This window comes from Octopus sinensis, linkage group LG8, assembly GCF_006345805.1.
Source record: "Octopus sinensis linkage group LG8, ASM634580v1, whole genome shotgun sequence".
NCBI lineage: Eukaryota > Metazoa > Mollusca > Cephalopoda > Octopoda > Octopodidae > Octopus > Octopus sinensis.
Window position 1 is genome coordinate 35,101,441 of NC_043004.1, and position 9,132 is coordinate 35,110,572.

Below are 9,132 nucleotides of genomic sequence, written 5' to 3' on the forward strand. Positions count from 1 at the left end.
ACACGCACTCACACACAAATACATTATGTATATGTGTGTGTGTATATTTCTTTACTACCCTCAAGGGGTTAAACACAGAGGGGACAAACAAGGACAGACAAATGGATTAAGTGGATTACATCGACCCCAGTGCGTAACTGGTACTTAATTTATCGACCCTGAAAGGATGAAAGGCAAAGTCAACCTTGCTGGAATTTGAACTCAGAACATAACGACAGACGAAATACCTATTTCTTTACTACTCACAAGGGACTAAACACAGAGAGAAAAAACAAGGACAGACAAATGGATTAAGTCGATTATATCGACCCCAGTGCATAACTGGTACTTATTTAATCGACCCCGAAAGGATGAAAGACAAAGTCGACCTTGGCTGAATTTGAACTCAGAACGTAATGGCAGATGAAATACAGCTACGCATTTCGCCCAGCATGCTAACGTTTCTGCCAGCTTGCAGCCTTAACATACTATCATGTTATGTTAGAAACCATGTTGCAAGGCTAATATCTAGAATTAGGTTTTATGGCCTGGACACACACCAAGTTTGACGGTACTGTGAAGTCTGGGCAGCTTTTTCACCACTTTGGCAATCTTCTGCATTCTTATATACACTTTTTATGGCTGGTTTGGTTACTGCTTGTGTACCACTACTTTTGTAATGGTTTTTTAAAAATCTTACTTATGTTTCCTATTTGGAAATCGATAATAAATATATTTTACTTTTGGAGTAGGAATGTATATTGATAAACACGTCTCGGATCTTTTCGGTTTGAACGGGAGATTTTTCTAGCGGTGTCATATGAAATTGTCACCCATAATTATGACCCTAATATCGATCTACTGGATTTCAATCTGTTTTAGGGTTAGGGTTAGTTAGGGTTAAGATTAGGGGTGGGGGGAAGGGTATCTTTTTTTCTTCACAAATGTAAATAAACCCAATCTGTTTCTTAAACGAGGCACATATTCATACGGCACAGAATGTTTTTTTTTACCTCAATAGACGTCACTGATTGGTTGGAATTGCAGAAATTGAAGAAAAAAAACAACAAATATCTTACAAGGTATAAAATTTTGTCAATAAAGCCAAGAGAAAAAGATGTTTTATAAACACATTCTACCAGTATACGAAGTTTAAAATTTTTTAGTTACCTAGAAATTATGTGAAAAACTGCCGTTCAAACCAAAAAGATCCCACGTCTCTTATAACTTACAAGTGTTATCATTATACATAAATCCTGACTCCACCTACATAAACACCATGCTAACGGACATTTTATGCGTGCATGTATGTTGAAGACAAATAAATTTGTGTTCTTTTAACCCCTATAAAAAAATACAGTTTCATAATTGCAGAAATAAATTTCAATAAGTTGAAGAACGTGAAGAAAGAAATATAGAAATATAGCAGACGCACGACACACACAAACTCTCTCTCTCTCTCAAACACATGCACATAGTAATTAATATATAAGCGTACACCCACATACAAACGGACATATACATACACACACAAGCATACATTACACGTTCGTGTTTTGCCACTTGCCGCAACAAATTTGCACAAAAGGTAAATAAACCAGAAGGGGGGGGCAATGTTTCATCGTTTCGGGGTCGATAAATTAAGTACCAATTACGCACTGGTGTCGAGGATTTTTTCCCCAATTTATATCACACCTTCCGACAAGCTGGGGGCATCCTTTTATGAAAAAATATTTTGCAAATTTTTTACAATACTGCTCACACTCCACGCGCAAACTCGAGACCGATTTAGGCATATTATTGTTTTGTTTTTGTTGTTTCTGGTCCTTCAAAACCGTGGGAGAAGCCTCTTCGGTAAAAAAAAATAAAGAAAATATTCAAAAAATATCGTTAATATTTTTATTGGGAGACGAAATTCATTGATTTAAGAGATATAGCTGTTATTTCTAGCACATGTAGAAGACAGAAGACAGAAGAAGAGACAAGGATGAATAAGACGTGTGCGTGTGAGTTTTTAGACGCAGTAAATAATTTGAGCTCGAATGCTGCGATTTCATTGGTTAAAATTCGTAAAATTAAACTACGTTTAAGTTACGAATTACAATTTTGTTTTCAATTTTGTTTAACAATAATGTTTTCTTTTGACACATTCTATCAGTATACGAAGTTTCAAATTGTTTAGTTAACTAGAAAATTCCGTCTATCAAACAGAAAAGATCCAATATCCCAATGAGTGTTGTGGAGTTTTGTAACATCCAACGATCACTGAGTAATTTCTCAAAAATCATGGATTTTATAACTGCTCATATCCGAATTCTAAGAACCGTATTTCGTGAAAGATTTCTTTGACGAAAGTTCAGAATTCGTATTTGGGCAGTAATTTTAACCGAAGGGATTACCAACAATTTTGCTTGTTCGGGCAGACGACCATTACGTCGGGCAGACGACAATTACGTCATATTGCTGCCTCTTCTGAATTGCTGCAATAAACTCTTCACCAAACAAATCGTCAATTTTGCGGAAAAGAATAATCATAATACATATATATTTCAATACAATGTTTGAATTAATATTTTTAGCAAGTCAAATATACAAATTTACAATGTATCCACAAATTTATAATGTTAAAGAAATGAAAATAACCGCTCATGACGGTTTTACAATAACAACAACGTTCTTGTAAAGTTTATCAAATTGTTCAATCTAATTTCTCTTGAAAAATAAATTACAAATCTTTTTTTAACAAAAAATTCCAGGAATATATTCAAACAAACTGAGAAAGTCTTTTGGGAAAATGTACAATTCTACCACTTCTAATTTTCTTTTCGCTGCTTGGTGATTTTAAAATTGACTTGTGGATCTTTTCCTCAACCTTAGGTTCGCTGTCTTGTGAATTGTTCTGTTTCAAGTTATTTTGAAATGTGTTGCTCAAATCTTTATTTTCATGACATGAACACTGATCGAAATAAGCTTTTTTTAACTCTGTCTAAACTGACAATTTCCTTTTTACCATGCATACCCAAAGTCATAGTTTATTCTTCGAGTGAACTTTAAAAGGTCCAGTGTATTTATAATTCAGTGAATGATGACTGGCATCATTACGTATAAATACAGGAGTCCAAGAATTAATATAAGAAGGAAGGAAACTTTTAATATTTTGTAATTTAAAAGAAGGAACATCAGAAAGAAATCTCTTGAGCCATGTTACATAATTGTTAATTCCCTTCATTAAAAGAATTGGTTTCTTCAAACATTTCACCTGGTAGAATTGTGACGTAGGTTTAACATGTCTGAATAAACTTTTTCAGAAGAATTCATTTCTGAAGAGGAAGTGTGAATTTGCATAAGCGTCATTCCCAAAATTCTTTCGTCTGTGCATCGATTAGCTTTCTCCGCCATGCTCCAAAATCTTCATGGATGTCAAAACGAAAGCTGACTTTATATAACAACAGGTAAGTAGAACATATGTTTCTCTACTTTCTCTTTATTCGTATAAGTCATTGAAATTATTGTGCGCGCTCGAACACAAACATTCTCCAGGCATTTGGCTGTTACTTTTGGGATATCGACATTTATAGTTTCAGTCAGTTTGGAGTTTTTCATAGAAAATTTAATATTTAAAAAAAAATTCCATATTCTTAATCTCCATATTTTTCCACGTACATTGAAAAACGATGTAATTTTGTAAAAGTTTAGCGATTAATAATTCAACTTTTATTCTCTCTTCCTCTCTCCTTAACACAATATGTTCATTTTAAATCGCTTCTATAAACAACAAAAATTAGTTTGGGCAGGAAATGTTTTTATTTTTTTTCGTAAAACACTGGTACAAAGCTCGACTGGTCTTGCATAAAAGTGTGTTTTATTGAGAATTAATCCATTTTTTTGACAGCAAAGAGGTAAGTAGCAGTTTGTCTGAATTTTTACCTGTCTACACACATATACATACACGCTGTCATATATATATATATATATAAATTGAATTTAAACTTAATTGTATTTCGGGTTTGATTGTAGCCATGAAACGTACGTAGGGTTTTTACTTATTATATATTTATCATTCATTTTATACTTTTTGAGACCTAGTTATAAGTTGTATATTAAAAAAAATTATATATATATATATATATTATTTGTTATTTATGTATTGGTTTATGTCTTGAGTTGCATAATAGTGGTTTTATCTCTAATTCATATTTTATATATATATATATATATATTCGCCATGATAGATCGCTAGCCACTACACATTCTTTATTTTCTCTCCTTGTTTCTTTCTGTGGAAGAGCGTAGGCTCGAAACGTTAAAGACTTCTTCACTTCCCGAGTGTTATACTAATATAACCGTTTGTTGTCTACACCACCTGTCTTCGTCTTTTTTTTTTTTTTGTGAATTCTCCCTCGATTCCCAAACCGGGCGTTGTGAGTGTTTATTGAGCAAAAGCACCTAAAGCTCCACGAGGCTCCGTCAGGGGGTGGTGGCGATCCCTATTGTACTCTTTCGCCACGACTAGCTAGCGCGCACCGGGACCACTCTTCTTAAGTAGTACCCATCATTAGTTTATGTATGTCTTCAGTGTTGGCTTGGGTTGGACCGTTTGGCAGGACCCAACAAACTCCAATTGTCAGCTTTGGCATGGTTTCTACAATTAGATGCCCTTCATAATGTCAATCACTTTACATTGTATATTGTGTCCATTTTTTCATTCCACTGGCATTGTTGAAGTCACCTCTACAAAGTGAGAGAGGGTATATTTGAAAGTGGTGAGGTGATTCTATGCCAGATGTTACAGTAGAATAAAGGGTGTCTTGTAATAGGGGAGACACATGGCATTATATACATGTGAGATTAGCTGCACATCATCATCATTGTTTAACGTCCGTTTTCCATGCTAGCATGGGTTGGACGGTTCACTGGGGTCCACGAGTGTAGTGGGTGCTTTTTACGTGCTACCAGCACAGGTGCCAGGGAAGGCTGGTAACGGCCATGATCAGTTGGTGCTTTTTACCGGCACAGAAGCCAGTCAAGGTGGTGCTGGCATCGACCACATACGGATGATGGTTTTTACGTGCCACTGGCACAGGTGCCAGGGGAGGCTGGCAATGGTCACGATTGATTGGTGGTTTTTACGTGCCACCGACACGGAAGCCAGTCAAGGCGGAGCTGGCATCGGCTGCGTACGGATGGTGCTTTTTACGTGCCAGGGTGGGCTGGCAACAGCACGTTTATATAAAAGTACGCCATGTCTAGCATTAGTTGTTTAGGAGGTGACAAAGCTTGTATGTGAAAATGTATCAAAGGATGAAGGGTTACAACAACTATCAGAGGGAGTGGAATTAGAGCCAAGAGCATGGAATTTGAACCTATAAAGATATGGCAACAGTTTTAACAGAATGACAAACTGTAAAAGGTGATCATATATTATTAGTAAATTAACTATAAATTAGATGATGTTATTTGTTGTATTAGTGCTAAATTAGATTGCTTCTCTACAATATGTTTATACAAAGAGAGATTAATGAAGCAACATCCAACCCATAGCCCCATCTCACCTCAACCCTAAAGGATCATTAAATTGATTGCAGAGCCTGTCAGATCACCTTTTTTTTTTAATTTTAAAAATGAATAGGAAACATCAACATGATTACTCAAGCTGCAGGGAAAAAAAGAACAGCAAAATCTCTTCAACTTAGAACCCTTCTATCTTTTATAAAAAAAAAAAGGAAGAACCCCAATTTTAACATTGTTTTAAATAAATAATGAAAGACAAGATGGTCAAGGCAAGAGTGGCCTTGATCCTAAGACTGCTCATTTAGGGTTGACCTAGGGTTAGAAAAGCAACAAAATTTCTGATATTATGTGACACTGAGTTTTAAATAGAGTGAAATTAGATATAGTCATATTGTTAATAACAAAGAAATATCTCATAAAACCCCATAAAAGTAATGGAAAAATATATTATAATCGTGAATATACATAAATGTTTGTTTATGGAGTGTCAGCAGGTGTTATATTGATATAGTGATATTAAATAGCTAACTCTATCACTCCACTTTTCATTGATGACTGTTAAGATTAGGCTATAATTCTAAATGAAAAACACCACAGAAAACAATTTAGTTTCCACCCTGGACAGTTGGTGGAGTAGTGGGGGAGAGAGAGAGAGAGAAAGTGTGTGTGAGTGTATGTGTATATGTTTGAGAGAAAGATAAGGAAAAAGAGAAAGTGTGTGTGTTAGAGAGAGAGAAAATGTACATATGTTGGAGAGAGAATGTGTGTGTACTTATGTGTTGGAAAGAGAGTAAAAGTAAATTGGTTAACCATAGAGAAGACACCTGGACATTACACAAAAAAGACACCCGCATAGTTTTTAACTGAACTTTTGGATTTTCGCAAGGTCCCTTTTAGAGCTAATCTGTCTTACACCATTTCTATCCATTTTATTGATCAAATATTACAACTGTTTAAGGTCCTAGATTCTTGTATCATTTACTATTGATCTATTTGTGGTAACGTTTTGTTTTTGGAACATTGGATGTGCTGACTGAGGTTGTTCCTTTTTTATATATATTTAGAAAGTAACACATCAGAAAAATTAATGTATTAAGAGAAATTGTTAGGAACACAGCTGCTCTTGTAATAATGGTTTCAAATTTTGGCACAAGGCCAGCAATCTCAAGGAAAGGGGTTAAGTTGATTACAGTGATCCTGCTGATCAACTGGTTCCTATATTATTGACCCTAGAAGGATGAAAGGCAATGTCGACCTTGGTGGCATTTGAACTCACAACATGCAAATGTCACTAAGCATTCTGCCTAGCGGGCTAAAGATTCGGCCAGTTCACCACCTTAGTTGCTCTTCTAATTATGGCAGGTCTTTTGAAATGTCAAAGATCTGTAACTATGAAATATTAAGAATAGATGTTAGGTCTCATTATAGCTATTATTTTTGCCTAATTTCAGTAAGATAAGCACCCCTGATATTGTTTTATCACGTATCGATAAATAGCTTAGATCAGATGACCGTGGCTGAGGAGGCAATTTGTATCTTGTCGCTATTGCAAAATAGCTTTGGATAATCCAGTTCTCTCAAGCCGTATGAAGGTACCATAAGCTGATATAATGAACTACTCGAAGTAACAACATTAAAATTAATGATTCTTGCTGCCTTTGATTACTGTAATCAGTTCAAAGCAAAGACACATGCAATAGGGTTGTAACTTATTGCGAGAGGGAGAAATTCATCTGTCTTATGCTTCATGCCACAGAAAATGGAAATGAAGTATTGGCTACGATCACTCTAAAGGTCCTTGAATGGATTAAGATTCTAAGATAAAATCCATCATATATGGTGATTTGAAATAAAAGAGTACAATATTCTTGTCTTTCTGAATGCTATCAGAAATGTAACATTGGTTACATTGCTGATAGTAATTGGTAATGAAATCTTAGTCACAAACCCAGAATATTAGTAGATCAATTACATCTCCTGTGGTAGTTACCTGGAAACACAGAAAATGTTGATATTAATTGATGATAGAACAGGTTAATTTTTAATAACAACAATGTTTATGAGTTAACTCTGATGCCTTTCTAAATAGATACACATTCATTTTGCAAAGATCTTACTTTGGATGGTTATAGTAGTTGGTCTGTTGCTAAATCATTAACAATGAAATTTAATTTTCATTATTGTTCCCCTCCAAATACATTTTTCAGACATATCAAAATCTGTTATTCCCCTTTGTATGGAAAACTGTTGTTATATTTAAGATGGCATTTCTGCTGGGCTTATTTCTTTCTTTGTTTGAGTTAAAAAGTGACTTTCTAACAATATTAATTCTATTTCACCAGCTGAAATACAACCTTTTCTCTCATCATCAGCACATTGCTTCTTCCTCTCTATCTCTAAAAATACTCCCATATTTTCCTGTTCTGCCAAATTTTCTTCCCTTAAGCTTACTAATCAAGTTACTCACCTCTCTTTTAATTCTCATCCTTGTTGTTCTCTCCTCCTCCTCCTGTAAGAAAAATTTCTGCTCCAGTTATTTATTTGCTCAGACATCTGTCTTGTGAAATAATCTTCCTTCTAATTACTATAATCATTCTCTAAATCTTGTCTCAATTGTTTTTAGAACAGAGTTTCTCATTAAGATTTCATTCTTTTCCTTTCTCTTGTAATTCTGAACAAGTAAATAGATGCTTGGGACCTGTTTCACTGCTGGTAGCTTGATACTTTCTGGGAGTAACTAACTTTTGATTAACCCTTTCGTTACTGTATTTATTTTGAGAGGCTCTGTGTTTCTTTCAATTACTTTAAATATAACAAAGAAGTTAGTAAAGTAACTTATTTATCATTTAGCTACTGTTAGGAACATAAATTGTGACTAAGGTTTGGTGGGAGATTTTAATTCAAAACTTATGAAAACAAGACATTTGTACTCAGATCCAGGGCCAGTTTCAGCCGGGTTGGTCACAAAAGGGTTAAGCAAACATGTTGGTAAAGCATTGGCAACCTTGTTTTCATCAAATGGTGCCTAAAATTTCGGACTTCAAAATTTCAGTGAGACAGTTTTTGCAACAATTAAAATGCATTGAAAATCAATTAGAAATCCATTCATTGATTTCAATAGTAAATATTTATAAATAATTAATTGGCTTTTGGTGGTTTTTTCCTCTGAAGTCATCTTGGATTAGAGGAGAAAAATAAGAGTGAGAGAGCCCAAAATAGTGGAAGGTTTGGCAGTTTGGAAACTGCTATGAATATTGTTATTTCAATATGTTAATGACTATTGTTTTTAAATTAAACTCTTCTGGAAACATTTTGATAGAATTAAACCAGCAATGAAAAACTGAACAACAATCTACAAAATTATAGAATTATAACATGGCAATATTTGTGATAATTGCAATTCTTTCGGACACAGTTCTAAGACTGAAAAAAAAAGATAAAAAATGAAATTGTAGAAGAGTTTACACAATCAAGATTTCATCAGGTATTAATGAAAATTGAATAGCACTAATACAATCTGTTAATATGTAAAAACCTCGCAGGAAAGTGAAATAGAAAAAAAAAAATGCAGAAATGGCTTTGAGTCTAATGTAGTCTTCAGCAAATTATTGAGAAGGAAATAAATGTACAAAATTAATTATT

General features: G+C 34.3%; 1 long non-coding RNA gene across 1 annotated transcript in view; it reads left to right on the forward strand.

The window, feature by feature from the left end:
- Window positions 1–9,132, forward strand: part of LOC118764531 — a 22,859-nt gene that overhangs the window by 6,682 nt on the left and 7,045 nt on the right. The window contains exon 2 of the long non-coding RNA XR_005000341.1: window positions 5,565–5,569. This is a non-coding gene — a long non-coding RNA (uncharacterized LOC118764531). The remainder of the gene's footprint in view (window positions 1–5,564; window positions 5,570–9,132) is intronic.